Source organism: Pleurodeles waltl, chromosome 1_1 (assembly GCF_031143425.1).
Source record: "Pleurodeles waltl isolate 20211129_DDA chromosome 1_1, aPleWal1.hap1.20221129, whole genome shotgun sequence".
Classification (NCBI taxonomy): Eukaryota; Metazoa; Chordata; class Amphibia; order Caudata; family Salamandridae; genus Pleurodeles; species Pleurodeles waltl.
The window spans coordinates 933,621,941-933,639,412 of NC_090436.1; the positions used below are offsets into that span (position 1 = coordinate 933,621,941).

A 17,472-nucleotide genomic window follows, 5' to 3' on the forward strand; every position below is an offset into this window, starting at 1 on the left:
CGTGTAATTAAATGTCTTAGATAAACTATACCTTCCAAATAGGCTCAAGTTGTCTATACAATTATTCCGCCTCCCTATTATTCCAAAACCTTTCCATATACTAAGCTGAAACACAGATAAATATTCATAAATGTTATATTCCCCCAACAACCTTCTTCAGGGTATTGTGCTCATATATCTCTACCAATTGACTCACCAATTGTCAGTTTCCTTAGCTTGCTTTGGGTAAGTATTCGTAACCGCTTTTCCTATGGTAGATATTCAGAAGTATCAAATTAAGCACTCTCTGTCTCTTAGAGAAATCCTCAAACTACAACGTAATACAAAAAATTAGGTGTCCAAATCATAACTTACCAGCTGATGCGAGTCGCGTAGACTGAGCGAGTACGCTCTCGACTATTAAAACCGAGGCTCTGTAGCTTTAACCTATTTAAGCGCCCCTCTTCCTAACAAAACAGAAAACGGACTAAACAGACTCGCGTCCGTGTTCCTGAGCTCATAAAAACCGAAAGCGGACTGTATTTATATTGCTTTATACACGCCGAGGCTCCATGTTTACATCTTTACCGAGAGCCCCGGCCACGATTATAGCTGTGAGCGGAATAGGCATGCTAACATGCATCTTCAATATATACAAACATGGAAGATCCTATCTTCCATGTTCCACGTGTATCACTCTATGGTATTAAGGTAATAGAGAGCATTAGATACATGTCCCCTCGGCTATACAATTAAAGATACAACTATACCCTTATTGATCTGTTCAATTAGTGACTCATCTCTAACAGTAAGTGCAGCCAAACAAATTATTAAACTGAACTCTAAATTACATCTCATAATCAGTATTGAGACCCCGCTCAACAGCTCCTAATCGCAAAATCCATGTGGATTCCCTTCTCCGTAGGGCTAATTCTCTATTGCCACCTCGTGGATTCACTTCACAATAGTCAAAAACAAAATATTTAAATACCTTGGAATATTTTCTGGGTGATAAGTAGTTAGTAATAGGATCAAGCACTTGGGGACATGGAATCAATGTGAGTAAAGGGTCTTTTCGGCATCATAGTACGGAGGGAGTAATAGGTATTAATGATTTTTATGAATTGAGTATAGAATGTATAGGTGAGAGATTCTACATAGGTTAATTTTTGATGTAATATGGAGTTCAGTTTAATAATTTGTATGGCTGTACTTACTGTTAGAGATGAGTCACTAATTGAACAGATCAATAAGGGTATAGGTGTATCTTTAATTGTATAGCCGAGAGGACATGTATCTTATGCTCTCTATTAGCTTAATACCATAGAGTGATACACGTGGAACATGGAAGATAGGATCTTCCATGTTTGTATATATTGAAGATGAATGTTAGTATGCCTATTCCGCTCACAGCTATAATCGTGGCCGGGGCTCTCGGTAAAGATGTAAACATGGAGCCTCGGCGTGTATAAAGCAATATAAATACAGTCCGCTTTCGGTTTTTATGAGCTCAGGAACACGGACGCGAGTCTGTTTAGTCCGTTTTCTGTTTTGTTAGGAAGAGGGGCGCTTAAATAGGTTACAGCTACCGAGCCTCGGCTTCAATAGTCGAGGGCGTACTCGCTCGGTCAACGCGACTCGCATCAGCTGGTAAGTTATGATTTGGACACCGAATTTTTAGTATTACGTTGTAGTTTGAGGATTTCTCTAAGAGACAGAGAGTGCTTAATTTGATACTTCTGAATATCTTCCATAGGAAAAACCGTTACGAATACTTACCCAAAGCAAGCTAAGGAAACTGACAATTGGTGAGTCAATTGGTAGAGATATATGAGCACAATACCCTGAAGAAGGTTGTTGGGGGAATACAACATTTATGAATATTTATCTGTGTTTCAGCTTAGTACATGGAAAGGTTTTGGAATAATAGGGAGGCAGAATAATTGTATAGACAACTTGAGCCTATTTGGAAGGTATAGTTTATCTAAGACATTTAATTACACGTTTAGGTTTTTAATGGAGATTGTCTATGGGTTTTTGGGAATATATCACAGTAGTGGTGATATGTTTTTGAATGTGCATGCTTAGACACACAGCATAAATAATCACACATTAGTTTCTGTCTTTTCTCTTGAACACTAATAAGGTGTATTTCACGAACAATGTTATCACATAGTATTATTAGAAAACAGTCTGGTATGGTTCCCACTGTCTATTGGTGTGCTGTATTAATAATTAATATTAATGAAATCAAGTATGTAAATGTATAATTTATATACTGAAGTAGCATTTATGGAAATATTATTTTAGGAGGTCCTGAGGAAATCCAGGGGTACTCCCCGGATGAAATAGGTGTTGACGGACGGACTGACAAGTGGCAACTTTTGGATGGACTCATTTTGAATGGATTATTCTGGATCCTTGGAATAAGTTTGGATCATCAAGTGGAACTTGAATTTGACATGAATGTTATGGAATATAGACTACATAACTTGGAACTTTATTTTTAGGAGGACACAAATTTGGAATTCTTTGTTTTTGGTTCACTGTATGTTACTAGGATTTTTGTGATGTTTGGATTTAAGAATTGTTACTATTTCGGATGTAATGATAGTATCTGAGCAACATACTTCTATTTTACTTATTATATTTTAATTTGTTCACATGTGCAAATACATATTGTGGAATTTTTGGTAACGTTATGTTATCGTGTTGGGGGATTTGGAGGGTGTAACCCCAGTATTTTGCACCGTGCATTACACTACAATATGAGTTATTTGGTATGAGAGTAGGAGCGCCTATTACTCATTAATCACCCCCCCCATCAGGTAAGGTCACGGCATCCAGCCATGGGTCATGACACTTTTTGGAAATCCTACAACTGAAGCAGAACAGGCTTACAATGAAGCCCACATAAGGACCAGAAATGTGTAGAGAGAACATTTGGCCTCCTTAAATCAAGGTTCAGGTGCCCACATCTAACTGGTGTGTTGCAGTTGGACTCTCGCTCCTAGACGAGACTGCTGGTTTGGGAATGACAGCACTTTTGTTTGTAGGTGACTAGGCTAATCCTACAACAAGTCACAACTATCGACCCAATCCTCCCGGCTAACAAGCCGTACCTCACCATATACCCAAACAGTAAAGGGTGATTTCTGGCAGCCTTTGCAAATCTGACTCAGGAGTGAGACATCTCAGGGGAGCTGTGGTGGAACGGAGAGTACCCTTTTCTCACATGAGCAATAAGTCTTAGTCACACACAGCCAATGACGGAGATGCAGTAAGGTTTTCAATAAGCCTATTAACAAGACTGCAGTCTACTGTAGAATGCATGAGATGCAATGATTAGGATAATGAACAATGCAAGACGCAAAATGGTAAAGATGAGAGTCGTGAATACAAAGACCCCCTCCATATTGCAATGAACATGAATTGTAAAATATTCCTAAAACCCTAGCACAGAGAACCTAAACTCTAAACTAAAGAGAGCTAGGTGTGTTAAACCTAATCTGCCAGTACCATGGCCATGAGAAACGCCCCCAATCCTCGTTACCTTGGAATGAGGTCTCTAAATCAGATTCCGTGGGGACACAAAGGCTGGGTCTTCATCAAGGCAAGGTGTAGCATAGATAGCGTTGATGGCATCTCGTAGGAATCCCTCTGATAACCTTGTCTGCGTGAGATGTATTTATACTGATCTTGTAGGACCCAAGACGCAGGTATGTTTTCCAAACAATAGATAAGAAGGCATGCTTGGGGCGGCAATTACATAAGCAATTACCTCCAAACGTACAATATGTTCCTATCACACATAAGTGGGAAAGAGACATGATGTGAATACGTATGTCTATCACTTGTCTTTGATGCTGATAGTGACGCCTTCACAGAGTGGCACTGATAATGTGAAATCAAAACATCTGCCTAACTATAAACATAGCAGCCATCTTGGAAGAAATAATTAAATAAATGTGCTAAAACATAGCAGGCTAAGTAGGTTAAAAGTCACTAGGTGACAGGGCACAGGCCTGCAAGCCAGAAGGCTAAGCTAAACTCCTGATTCCCATTAAAACTAAATAGGATCCAATACAGGAGGAGGACAGTTATATGCACTACCCCTTGTCTGCAAAATGATCCTTGTGTGTGCTACTGTGCATGACATTTGTCAACGCGCCAAAGTCCCCTGGGATGAACAAGTAGATATCCCCAATCAGGAGGATGACACAATGGTGCTGAACAGGAGGAGGGGGGACAACAAAACTCTGCTGCTGGAGTAGCAGAAGAGAACAAATTATGCACAATGTTTTCACATAGACCCTGTACTCCAAGATTCACCATTTAAATAAATCATTAAAATCACTTAAACTCCGAATGCCTATGGCATACTCATTTTCACCATCACGCACCGTTTGTAACTTGCCCATATCTTAGAGAGCATGACTACACAACAACAGTTGTAAACAACTTTGGAACAAAGGCCCAGATTTAAAAAGGCCTAGCACAACCTTCAGCAGCATTAGAGTCATATATCTTATGCTAATGTGGCCCAACGATGCCAAAATCTTTGCACAAGAAATACAAAGTGCCACAATGCATGCATTGCACAGCTTTGTTACACCTTGTGCCACAATATTCCTGTGACAGGCATTAAGTATACAAGGGGGATGTATACCTGTAGGGGGGGGTGGCAAAATGGCGCAATGAAATCTAAGAAATGGTGGCGGTAGGGGGTGCTAAGGGCCGAAAGAAAAGTGGCACTGCAAAAAACTATTTAAAAGAAAGCACTACCACATGAATGTGTGGGTGTAATGTAGGCATAGTCTATAGCAACTACATTTAACATTGTCACATGCATATCCCACACGTGTGTTGGCTTGACATATGCCTGTAGCAATCCTGGAAATACATGTGAAGACTGCTGTGCAGGTGTATGGGCTAATTGGAAAAAGGCTAGCAATTACCTACAATGGCAGGTTTGTGTCTGCTAGCTGAACAAGCAAAGCCTGAATGACAATATCACTCTTGAGGTACTGAAAACATACTTCTCAGTGCCACTCACATGTTTGACCAGGAGAGAGTGACGTACAGGGACCAATACATATAAATGGCTAGGAGTCTCACACCCAAAACAGTTAGGAATGTGCATGCAAGTCAAGCAGTGTCCAAACAAGTCACAAACCCTTGGCAAATTGTATGTGTGAAGAATGACACAGAAAGGTTGAACGTGGCACGTACTCTACTCATAGGTGACACAAGTATTCACAGTATCAAAGCACACTCAGGGTGAATATGACATATGTTGTAGAATGCAGATGTGAGTGTGTTCCTATATTTAATAAATGATGTGAAGCTAAAGCAGAACAGGTGAGAGAGAAGTTGGAAGACTTTGAGGGCTGAACTCACAGATATAATGTATGGATGATAGAGGTACCTGAAATGACCGAGGGGCCAGCCTTGGACCTGTTCATGGAAGATCTCATCCTGAAACAGTAGCAACCATGTGGACTTTCCAAATTCATTTAGGTGGAGCAAGCTCACCGCATCCCAGGCGCACCACTGAAGCTTGCCGCACCTCTTCTTCCCTGATTTCACTCTTTGGGTCCAGAGGCTGAACCACAGTTTCCTCGAGGGGAAGAAGGCTCTGAGGGAAGTGGACCTCAAGTATTCAATGATTTTCTAGACGCAGCTTCAAGTAGTCACAGCGGGCAAAAATCACTTTTTGTCAACCCCAGAAGCTAGGTGGGATCTGATGGATGGCAGGAGGGTCAAGACACTGCGACTGCCCTAAGCGGCACCAAGGTGTCAACACCGCAGCAGAGAATGGTGATACACTCGAAGTAGAGACGTGGGGCAAAAATGATTTGCCTATCCCAGGCCATCACCCTAATCCCCAGGACGGAGCTTGGGACCCATGGGGAGATGAGAAGGGCTCAGGGAATTGAGAATGTAGTACTAGAGATGCACCCCGGGCCTCTTGTGGGTTGAATAGAATCAGCCCTCAACGGTCCTAAATCAGTGATTGTGGCAAGATAGAGACTGAGGATATGAGAAGCCACCTCAGTTAAGACATTCCAGTTAGGGGCTGGGTGGGAGCCAGAAAGTGGTAGCTAAGCTTCCGAGTTAGCAGTATGTTTAGTTGGGGCAATAGGTGCTCTGCGCAGTTGGGGAGGTAGCAGATTGGATTCTGCAGCGGAGTGTAGCAGGGAGGGTGGATTCATGTTTAAAGATGGGTTATTGGATTCTTGTTGTCAATTATGTTCAGGCAAGATACATACCGCCAGTCAACATAGCTGAGGCACACGGGACATTCACTCTCACAGTCTAAATCCCACCCAGCATTGGCCCGGCATCCACCGGGTGTGGTCTGTTAACCATACAGTAAGTTGGCCAAAGTTAGTTGGTCAACCCTAAGGATATCATCCTGGAACGTCAGTGGCCTAGGCGACAAACGTCAAACTAGGAGTGGAACTACAGTATATCAAATGAGACTCTGCAGATAGAGTTCTCCTACAAGAGACTCACCTCCTGTGTAATAGGTGTCACACCCTGGACTGTTGGGGATTTAAAATGGCTGCTCAAGTGGCCCATACCACCTCCCCTAGAGGAGTGGGAATCTTGGTGAGGAGAACGCTTCCCCTGGTCATTTGGCAAATATGGCCGAATCAGCAGGGTTGCAATGTGGCACTCTCCAGGACCTGAGAAGAAGGCCTCTTAAACATAGTTTCAGTATATATCCCACCATGACTTCATGACTTGGGACTACCGGCACTGACCACTCTGCCTCACAGTCTTCCAGATGGACAATTGATCATGGGAGGGGATTTTAACGCAACGTTGATTTAGAGCATGAACCAACATCCCCCCAGCTCCTGGACTCAATTAGATGACCATTTGCAGACTTCCTCACTGGCCAGGGACTGGCAGATGTATGGTTTACCCTTAACTCAGTGACCCAGCATTTTACCTTTTACTCGGGGTCTATGATAGTCACTCCTGAATTGATCAATTTCTCCTGCCGGCTCTCCAGCTATTAAAAGTCAGGAAGATTACTAACATAGCCAGGGATATTTCTGGGCTGGTGTAAGGTTGGGGCGAGAGGCCGAAAACTAGCTGCATTATTATAAGCCCTTGGTACTTTAAAGTGCCAAAAATTAGATATGGGATGTTAGCTGCAACAGACCATTATTTTGTGGAAAACAGCACTTCAGTCAAGTCTGCACTCACATTTTGGGAGGCATATAAGACAGTAGTCAAGAGGGTGGGTTTCTCCATGATGGCGGGGGGGGGTAAAGTATTGTCTCTTGAGGCCTTCTTATGAGACCAGGAGGGATCAGAGGGAGCCCACATCCTAGCCCTTAAGCAAAAAGAATACTGAGACGTGGGCGAGGAAGCTGCTGAAATTCCCCATAGGGCGATACAGCACCAGATTTATGAAATAGGGACAAGATCCGAAAATTATGTGCCTGAGTGAACAGGAAGAAGGTAACAGATTGATGGGTTGCTGGTATCCAGAATGAGTCAGGGGAACTTGCTAGTATTTGGGAAACCATAGCCGAAACGTTTGCACACTACGATGTTAAAATTTATTCAGCAAGGTATTTCTCCATGAAAAGTGAAGCAGCCGAGCTCCTGAGTTACATCCATACAGAGGATAGGGAAGCCTTAGAAGAAGAGCTTTCCAAGGAGGAAATAGTATGGGCCATCAGGGATTTAAAGCCAGGCAAAGCATCAGGGCCCAACTGGGTATCAATAGAACTCTATAAGTTGAGAGCCACTAAGCTTGCCCTACATCTGAAGCAGATGTATGAGGAGAGACAGAAAGAAGGGTACTCCTGTTAGACCAGCGCCAGGCTTCCATAGTGATCATCCAAAAAGAAGGGAAGCCCAGGGAGGACAATGGGTCCTACAGGCCTATCTCATTGCTGAAAGCTGAGGTGAAAATATTAGCCAAAGTGCTGGCCTCAGGATTGACCCCTATAGTCCACAACTTGATCAGCCCTTGACCAGTCAGGCTTCATGCCACGGCATAATACGGCTATTAAACTCTGTAGATTACACGAGGTACTATGGCACACAGGCACCATCCAGGAACGCGCTGTGATCTTGTCCCTTGACACATGCATGGCCATTGACACCGTGGAATACCCGTACCTGTTTGCAGTGCTGGAGAGGCTGGGCTTCGGCCCGCGCTTTATTAGCTGGATACAACTCCTATATCCCAGGCCCACATAGTAGTAATCGGCACTTGGTCTGAACCATTTGCCCTTCACTAGGGCATGAGGCACGGCTGCCCACTCTCCCCCTTCCTGTTTGCCTTGGTCCTAGAACTGCTGGCAGCTTGGGTGCATCAGGACCCCTTAATCTGTGGCCTAAGATGGGCAGACAAATGGGCAGACAGATTATCACTGTATGCTGAGGATATTCTGCTATATGTGACAGACCCTACCAGGACCCTAGCCTGCAGAGTACTCATAGTGACTCAGTTTGGCCAGTACCCTACCAAATCTACTATCAATATCCTCAAAGGAGCTCATTGCAGACTGAAATGCAACTGTGAAACCGAGGTGGTGACTGAGGGCTTTATATTCTTGGGCATTTATATAACTAAAGACCTGACTGGCTTCTACTCCAGTAATCACCTCCCACTCCTGATCTGCCTTAGAGACGTACAACAATGGAGGGGGTCTCCCCTTGTCATTGCTGGGCAGGGTCCCTCTTTTCAAGATGGTGTCCCTCCCACGCTTTTCATATGTATTGCATAATAATACCCTGTTCCCAGGATCATCATAATCCCCTAACGCTATAGATAGCAAACACAGAAATCTATTATGGGGTGGAGGCACAGCAAGAAAAGCTCTGGCCAAGCTGACTAAGAGCTGGTATGATGGGGAGATTTCCCTTCCTGATATCAGAAAATATCACTGGGCAGCACAACTCTCAAGCATAAATTATTGGATGCACGCATTCCCAGATAACGCGGCCTACCATATGGCTAGGTGGCTGATGCAACAGGGGGTAATTGAGAGCCTTGTATGCCACCCTCAAGATGATTCACATTAGTAGACCAACTGCGACAACACTCACACACTGGTGCACCCAACTTCTGGCCATGGGCTGGGCTATGAAAATTACACAGGCCAGACATCTATGGGATTCTGGGGCACTGGAAACCTGAGAGGTTTGCCTGAGTTTGTAGAATGGGATCTAATAGGCATATAAAAAGTGGGAGTCCTATAGTCAAAGGCTCAGGTTGTTCCCTTTCTAGATCTCCCGGCTGAGTACACCTTGGCTCCAACCGAATACTACTGCTATTGTTAGGTGCATCATGTCCTTTGGTTTGTTCTTCTGGGGGGAGCAGACCTGCCTGAGTCCTTCCCATAGAAAGTAGACTGAAGGAAAAACACCTGCATACAAAAGCCATGTTCTTAACTTATCAAAAGCTAATCAATACTACGTCACACCCACTTACACACCTCAAGGGAAGATGGGAGCGGCATGTGAGAAGTCTTAATGAGGACGAATCATAAACGGTGCTGGCTATCCCATGGGAGGCAGGAATTAGAGCCACGTTTCACCTGGCACAGCTACGGATCCTCCATAGATCCTACCTGGCAGGCACGGTTAAGGTAAAGTAGACAAAACAAACAACGCTCGTTGTATGAGGGGGTGCGGTCTTTAGGGAACTTATTTGCACATTATATTGGAGTGCCCTGCCATACAGTTAGTATGCAATTTTGTAAATCTGCCAGTATAAAAACAAAGTTTGAGTCAATGTGCATTCCAAGTGTATGTTGTTAACACATAAGACCCACATTTTTCAACACATGTCCCACCTAGGTGGACTAGGCTTGGTGCCATCTATTTGTGTATGCACAAAAGGGTACAATTTACATGAGAAAATGTATATGTATCACATGATTACTTACAGAATTAGATGACCAGTACAAATGTTCCCACATTGTGGAACATAGTTAACACAGATATGAGTACACAGCCCTGAGACAAGGGCCTATATATATCACTGCTGGAATCAAGAATTGTATGTGTTAAATACCTAAATACACCACTGTATGATGCATCACTTATCATACATTAAACATATCTTTTCACACACAGACATATCACTTACATACCTACAATTGCATATGTCAGCACAACATCTCCAACATTTTGCATGCATGGGGAACTATACTTTACATGTGTTGCTTTGCATCATGAAGTCTGGCCCTTACAGCACACCAGAGTGTGGACATAAGTGCACTCACATTGTAATGGCTTACGGGATCTTATCCCAGCCATAGTCAAACGCATCCTTTGCTAAAGATTTTGCAAGGATATCATATGCATGAAAATGTATTTTTCAAGGCCCATCCAATCTTGCTGTGTTTTGAAACAGTCTGAATTCTGACATGACAATGTGGTAGACTCACTATATGAGTAGCATCACATATGTACCCTCACTACACATGTGTAAACATGTGTGTGGAAAACATTCTTCATACACATGCATATTTGCAAGCAGTATCAGTCCTCCCGTGTATCACACACACTTACAAACATATTGTAACACATTCCTAAATTACTGGTACACAGTGAAATGCACATGCATACACATGTTGCCATAACACAAACTACATAGATGCATAGCCCCTGTAACAAGGTGTGTGAATATGGGTGCACTGTCAGCCTTTCATCCCAAATCCACTCACGACCATCATGTGTCAGAATAATGACAGTGTACTTCTCTATACATTGTAAATAAAAAGAATGACACCTGGCACCATGCACATCTACTCTAAATTGCATCAAAAAAGGACGCATACCATAGTCCGACATACATCGCATATGCCAAAAATGATGCCTGGCACCTGCGCGTCAAATCTAAGTCAACAAGCCTTGTCAGCCTTCATAGAAAAATTCCAAGTGTGGCCATCATGTGTCAAAAAAATGATGCAAATCAAAAAATGTGAGGCATGTGCCCAGGAAGTGATGTAGCATCACTTTCTTGCTGCACACATGGAAAAGTGAATTTATTTACACTTTTACTTTAGTCTTGTAGTGTGTGGTTGAGAAAGTATTGTGCTTGTGCTGGTGTGAGGATTCATGGGTCTTGACTGTTTTGTGCTGTCTCCTGTCTGTGTCTAGTCCTTTTTGTAAATTATGTAAGTTTTTTGTGCATTGTTGTCCTGTTATTTTCTAAGTATTGTCAGTTGTCTGTCTTGGGGTAGTTCAGTTTGTTGGGGTATTTGGGGTTCGGTGGGGTATAGTTTAATATTGTTGGGGTTATCATTTTGCAGTGGAGGGATACTGCAAGATGTTGGGGAAGGGGAGAGCCCATTAGATGAGTGGTGGTGAACTGGGTGGGATCATCTGGTTAATGTGCCACTACCTCCCCAACATGGTGGCTATGGGTGGCTGGGTCATCATGGGTCACCCAGCGGAGGCAAGGAAGCTACAGTGGGGCAAGGTGCTTTACCAACTTTGTAGGATCTTCTTGGCGGAGCGCACGGATCACCAGCATAAACACCGGTGGGCAGACCTCATTGTCCATGAAGGGCATCTCTTGGATCACCTGGTGATTCTGGTTGGCGGGCCTGCTGGTAAGTACCCCTTTTGCATTGCAACATCCTCATTTGCATGTGCATGACAGTAGGACATAAGGATAACTGCAGCATGTCATGACAAGGGTGAGGGCAGCAAGTTTGTTTGTCTCAACCAACCTGCATTTATGTGAAGTCAGAAATGCACCGGTTGCAAACAATTTGCACATTCCTCCTTGTGTACGTTGTGTATCACATATACATATTGAAGTGCTGACAATGGTACCCATATGTGCAACAATGCAGCGGTTCATGTTTCCCATGCACAACTGTACATGTTCATCATGGGCTTCACAACTGTGGAAATTTGCTAAATAATGTTTAAGTGATGACAAACAGGACACAGGAGTATTGGTGGTCAAAGGTGTGTGTTTTCCTTGAGTCACGTATGTGCAGAGTGACATTACAAGAACACAAATGTAAGGAGGACTATTTGGCTCCTAATGCAACATCACTGTCATATTTTTTTGTATGTAATGTAGTAATGTGGCTGTTGGAGTCACGTATTACCTAACACTATGGGGGTCATTACAAGCTTGGCGGGCGCTACCGCCGCCCGCCAAGCTGTAACCGCCGTGCGGGCGCCAATGCGCCCGCACTCGCGCGGGCGCCAATGCGCCCGCACTCGCGCGGTCCCCATTACAACATCCCCGCTGGGCCGGCGGGGGCAAACCTAGTTTACGCCCGCCGGCCCAGCGGGGATGTGGCCGCAACATTGGAGCCGGCTCCTAATGGAGCCGGCAGTGTTGCGGCTGTGAGACGGGTGCAGTAGCACCCGTCGCGCTTTTCACTGTCTGCTATGCAGACAGTGAAAAGCTGCACGGGGCCCTGTTAGAGGGCCCCTGCACTGCCCATGCCAGAGGCATAGGCAGTGCAGGGGCCCCCAGGGGCCCCAGGACTCCCCTTACTGCCATCCTCTTCCTGGCGGTGCAAACCGCCAGAAACAGGCTGGCGGTAGGGGAGTCATAATCCCCAGGGCAGCGCTGCTTGCAGCGCTGCCCTGGCGGATTATCACCGCCGGGGCTAAAACGGCAGGAAACCGCCAGCCCCAGCGGTGCGACCGCAGTATGGGTCTCCGTACCGCCAGCCTGTTGGCGGTACGGACGCCACTTTGAAATGACCCCCTATATGTCAAAATGTGTGCAATGCAAGTATTCTGGCAGTTTTAAAGCCTGGTGGCATATGACAGTGCCAGGCCAGAAGAATGCATGGTGTGTATAACAGTGATAGATGGCACATGAAAAAAGAGCATTTAAATCAACTTGGGTCCACTGTGCCATTTTTGGAGTTAACTTGTATTAGTGCCTCAGGCAGGTTTGTTAAATGACAATTTCATTGTTATCAAAATGCCTAATATTACTTAGCAGGGTCAGCACCTTCCTGTATGATGCAAAGCAAGTTAAGTGCCCCCATTTTGTCGTAGTTTACAACGTCACTGTCATGACATGCAACATGGTGTACCATATGTTACATACTGCACACGCATGATGGAATTATGTGGTGGTAGTATGGGGTTGAAAAGAGTCAAGCATCTGAGTGGTTGCTCCATTTTCACATAGATTAACTACAAAGTTCTAAGCTTCTGCCATAGACATTTTTAACGTGTGTATCTAAGACATGTATGTATGTGTGCATCCTATATCTGTACATGTTTTTGTGGGCTAACTATGTCTTTCTAACTGACATGTAATAGATAGTAATTGTTCATTCCTAATACTAAGTTGACTAGCTCACTCAGCTAAACAAGTAGAATGTGTATCAATTGTCCATTTTATTTTTTCAACAATCACAAAGCTATGTTTTCATGTCATGCCTTGCAGGTGGCCCTCCACCCTACACTATTGGAGTGGTTTCTCGGTTTGAAGACCCCAATTCAACCAGTAAATGTCACCTTGTATATCACATGAGTATATCCAGGGTTGTGTGTGAGAGGGTATAGTGTGTGCAATGCCATGTTGAAAAAGGCATGTGTCATGGCACCATCATCTATGCTTGGGTATCAACATCATGTCTGAAGTTATGTTGAGATTGTGGAATGAGTTGAATGATACACAGGTGCCAATGTTTGCTGCAATGGATTTGTGGGTCTTAGAAAAAGTAATATGCCCACAAACACAATGATGTCAGTCAAGATATATGTCAGAGGTGCAGGCTTTTCGAATTGCATGGATGTTGCCAGCATATTTGTCACAGCACATGTTGCCGCACTGTGTGCCACACGTTGCACTAATTTACTCTGGACATGGTACAATTTCTGCACATATGTTGAGGTCTCCAAGGAGCTTATCAATGAGACACGTGCACCACTGGTGCTTCACTATTTGTCAGAAATGAAGTAAAGCACTGGCATTGCAAGAAGCTTTTTGTGAAGGACAAGCGTCAGTTGAGTACATATAGAGATTTCAACTCTTCTCCATATGGATGTGGGACTTATCTACAGATTGTAGCAAACAAGATGAGTGCAGGTTAACCTACATAATCTACAGAGCTTGATAATTGTGAGTGAGCATGGTCACATCGAGTGTGTATTAGATGTGAATGGTAAGTGCTTACCTGATACTTAAGAGATGTAACAAGCTTGTGCACAAATAGGGTAAGATTAAATAAAAGTGGCACAGCACCCAGTGTAGCTCCACTTTTCCTGTGCACCTTAACGCACCCCTACAACCTCCAAGTGTGCTCCAGATTTGAATTTCGGCACACCATGACGCAGAGTAGGGGCCAATAGAGTAATAAAAATCAACGCTATTGATGTACTTACTGTACAGGGTTAGCGCACAATAATTCATCATTTACCCTGAACTGTACATAGAGGCCCATTGACACCAGTGGTGTGCCCCCTTGTAACGCCTGCTCTGAGCAGGTGTTAAAAGATGATGAAAAAAATGACACTGTGGAATTTATTAAATTCCCCCGCGCCTTTTCTTGTGGCCCACCTACAAGGGGAACCACCCCTTGCATACATTATGCCTGGCCAAGGCATTATGAAGCACAAGGGGGTGGCAAAGTGGCACAATGCATGCATTGTGCCACTTTTTTATTAGGGTATAGGGAACTTGGCCTTGTTGGGCCACATCAGCATCACAATAATGATGAGGCTAATGTGGCACAAGGAGGTGCTAGTCCCTCTTAAATCTGGGCCCTAGTTTGCAACATTGGCTAACTGTTATACCTCTGACATGATAACGGAGATGCCTTGTAGGCAGATTTGTATGGACTTGAGTCTTGACATTGTTGAGTCTTGACATGTCTGATGGACAACGTGTCATCTGAAGATGCTGTTTGCATTGCATGACTGTTCTTCCTCTACCCAGCTCAGTATTTGATGACATGTTCTCCTCAGTCACAATGACCCCACCACAGAAGCATGAATTTGAGAAGAGGGCCAAGCGTTTTTGCCACATCTGCAAAGTTCAGACATCTTACTGCAAAATGGCCAAGAGGTACCATAAGGAGGAGGCATCGGGATCGTGGCCAGCATTCCCACATGGGGAACCAGCAAGACAGCCTGCAACCAGCAGCAAGAAAGATATCACCTCAACGCCAAGGGTCAGGAGTGCCTCAGCAGGTCCCACACCCTTCACATCCACAGCACAAACTACACCAGCAGCCCAGCAGTAGGCACCACCAGCTGCCGCAGGCTCCTACTTTGAAGCAGATATGCAGAAGGATAAGGCAGACCTCAAGGCAAGGATGGCAAAACTGGAGGCAGATAATGCCCATGATTACAAACCCTTAAAATACTTAAAGAAGAAGCTCAAGAATCTATGGGGCATATTTAAGAGCCCCTAACATGATTCTAATCCATATTAACATAATTTTTTATGATAATGCGGCATTAGAAAGACAAAAATACCATTCCATATTTACAAACTGCTGCATGTGCATGCATTGTGCCACTTTCTAATCCTTTGCACTACATTATGCCTGCACCAGGTATAATGTATGTAAAGGGGGCATTCCCTCATTAGGGGGGCCAAAAACATGGTGCAAAGAAATCTAAGAGATTTCTTTGCGTAATTTTTTTCAGCGCTTTTGTTGACGCTTGCTCAGAGCTGGCGTTAAAAGGAGGCTTCCATTGTTTACAATGGGCATCTGGGTGCTTTGCAGGATTAGCTTAAAAAATGTTGACACTAATCCTACAAAACGCCGAACTAGCATAAAAAATTCTGACCCTAGTCCCTTAACTACTGCCACTGTGTGCCGTATTTTAAATACAGCGCAAACATGGTGGCGTTAGGGGGTGCCAAAGTGTGCAAGAAAAGTGGTGCTGCACTGTGCACAGCGCCACATTTCTTAAATATGCCACTATGAGTGTGGACAGTGACCGCTTCCCAGTTCCTTCCCTCCCCATAGTTCCCATTGTACATAGTTTTAGGTGGGTAGGCATAGGTTAGGTAGCATAGATTAGGTTAGTTGTAGGACATAGTTAGTATATTTAGGGGAGGTGGGTTTTTGGTTTAATTTTTGTTTTGGGGGTTGTTGGGTGGGTTATGTATGGGATCTCTATGTTAAAAAATAAAATAAAACAATATATAAATATATAAAATACAAAAAAAAATATATATATATATATATATATATATATATATATATATATATATATATATATATATATATATATATACACATAGGCTACGTCCGAAACGCATTGGGAGGAAAAATTTTCTGTTTTTGATAATATAAGTTTGTAACTATCCGTTGGTGTCTTGACTTTTCCTTTATATTTTTAAGGAAATTCTGGTTATATGTGAATGGGATTCCCGATCCTATGTCAAGACCGCCACTGTTAGAGCCTCAATATTTCGGGTAAACTTTTGTGATATATATATATATATATATATATATATATATATATATATATATATATATATATATATATATATATATATATATATATATATATATACCGGCTACTTCCACCAATCGAGGTTGGTGGCTGCCGTTTAAATAAATACATTTTATCAGCATTATATCAGATCAATAGATCAATATCATAGCAAATAGTTTGATTGGAGAGACAGGGGATTACTTAGTATGGATGAATATATATTCTTGTTGGTTAAAAAGCCGACTGTACCATGCTTCCATATGTTACCCAAAATCTATAAAAATTATGATAATCCACCTGGTAGACCTATTATCTCAGCGAATAATAGTCTTCTAGAACGTACGTCTATGTATTTAGATTTTTTTCTTTTACCATATGTGATGGCCTTACCAACTTACTGCAGGGATACCATGGATTTTATATCCAAGATTGAAGGGATTCCCTGGGAGCCACATTACTTGTTGGTTACCTTAGATGTGGAATCCTTATATACTTGTATTCAACATAATTTGGGGATTCAAGCATGTAGGTACTTTTTCCGTGATAGGCCGTTGAGCAGATACGACCATTCACTGATGCTACTAGACATGTTGGACTTCTGTTTAAATAATAATTTTTTCCTATTCAGGGATACGTGGTATCGCCAACTGGTCTGGACTGCGATGAGGAGTTGCTTTGCCCCAAGTTATGTTGGAATTTTTATGGGGTGGTGGGAGGCCACTCTGGTATGGACAGAGGGGAATTAGAGATGGACTAGACATGTCTTAATGTGGACGAGATATATTGATGATCTTTTTATGATCTGGGAGGAAACGCAACGAGATTTGGAGGAATTTCTAGATCATATTTCTGCAAATAATTTGAATTTGAGATTTACCAGGAAGATACATCCAACAAAAATGGAATTTTTGGATGTAATGTTGGAAGTGCAGGATAATACATTACAAATTAGGTTATACCGCAAGGATACGTCTGGTAATAGTATCCTGCATGCGAGTAGCCATCACCCAACTAATTTGAAATGGAATATTCCATATTGTGAGTTACTTAGGGCGAGAAGGAATT

At 43.2% G+C, this 17,472-nt stretch overlaps 1 long non-coding RNA gene across 2 annotated transcripts; it reads left to right on the forward strand.

Annotated features, from left to right (window-relative positions):
* The first annotated feature begins 1,543 nt into the window (after positions 1-1,543).
* On the forward strand, positions 1,544-16,124 carry LOC138289073 (uncharacterized). 2 transcript variants are annotated; one of them, XR_011202546.1, is made up of 3 exons: positions 1,544-1,629; positions 1,736-1,787; positions 14,920-16,124. It is a non-coding gene; the product is annotated as an uncharacterized lncRNA (long non-coding RNA). The 2 variants fall into 2 exon arrangements; XR_011202545.1 differs by lacking the exon at positions 14,920-16,124 and adding an exon at positions 2,290-3,013.
* The last annotated feature ends 1,348 nt before the right edge of the window (positions 16,125-17,472 follow it).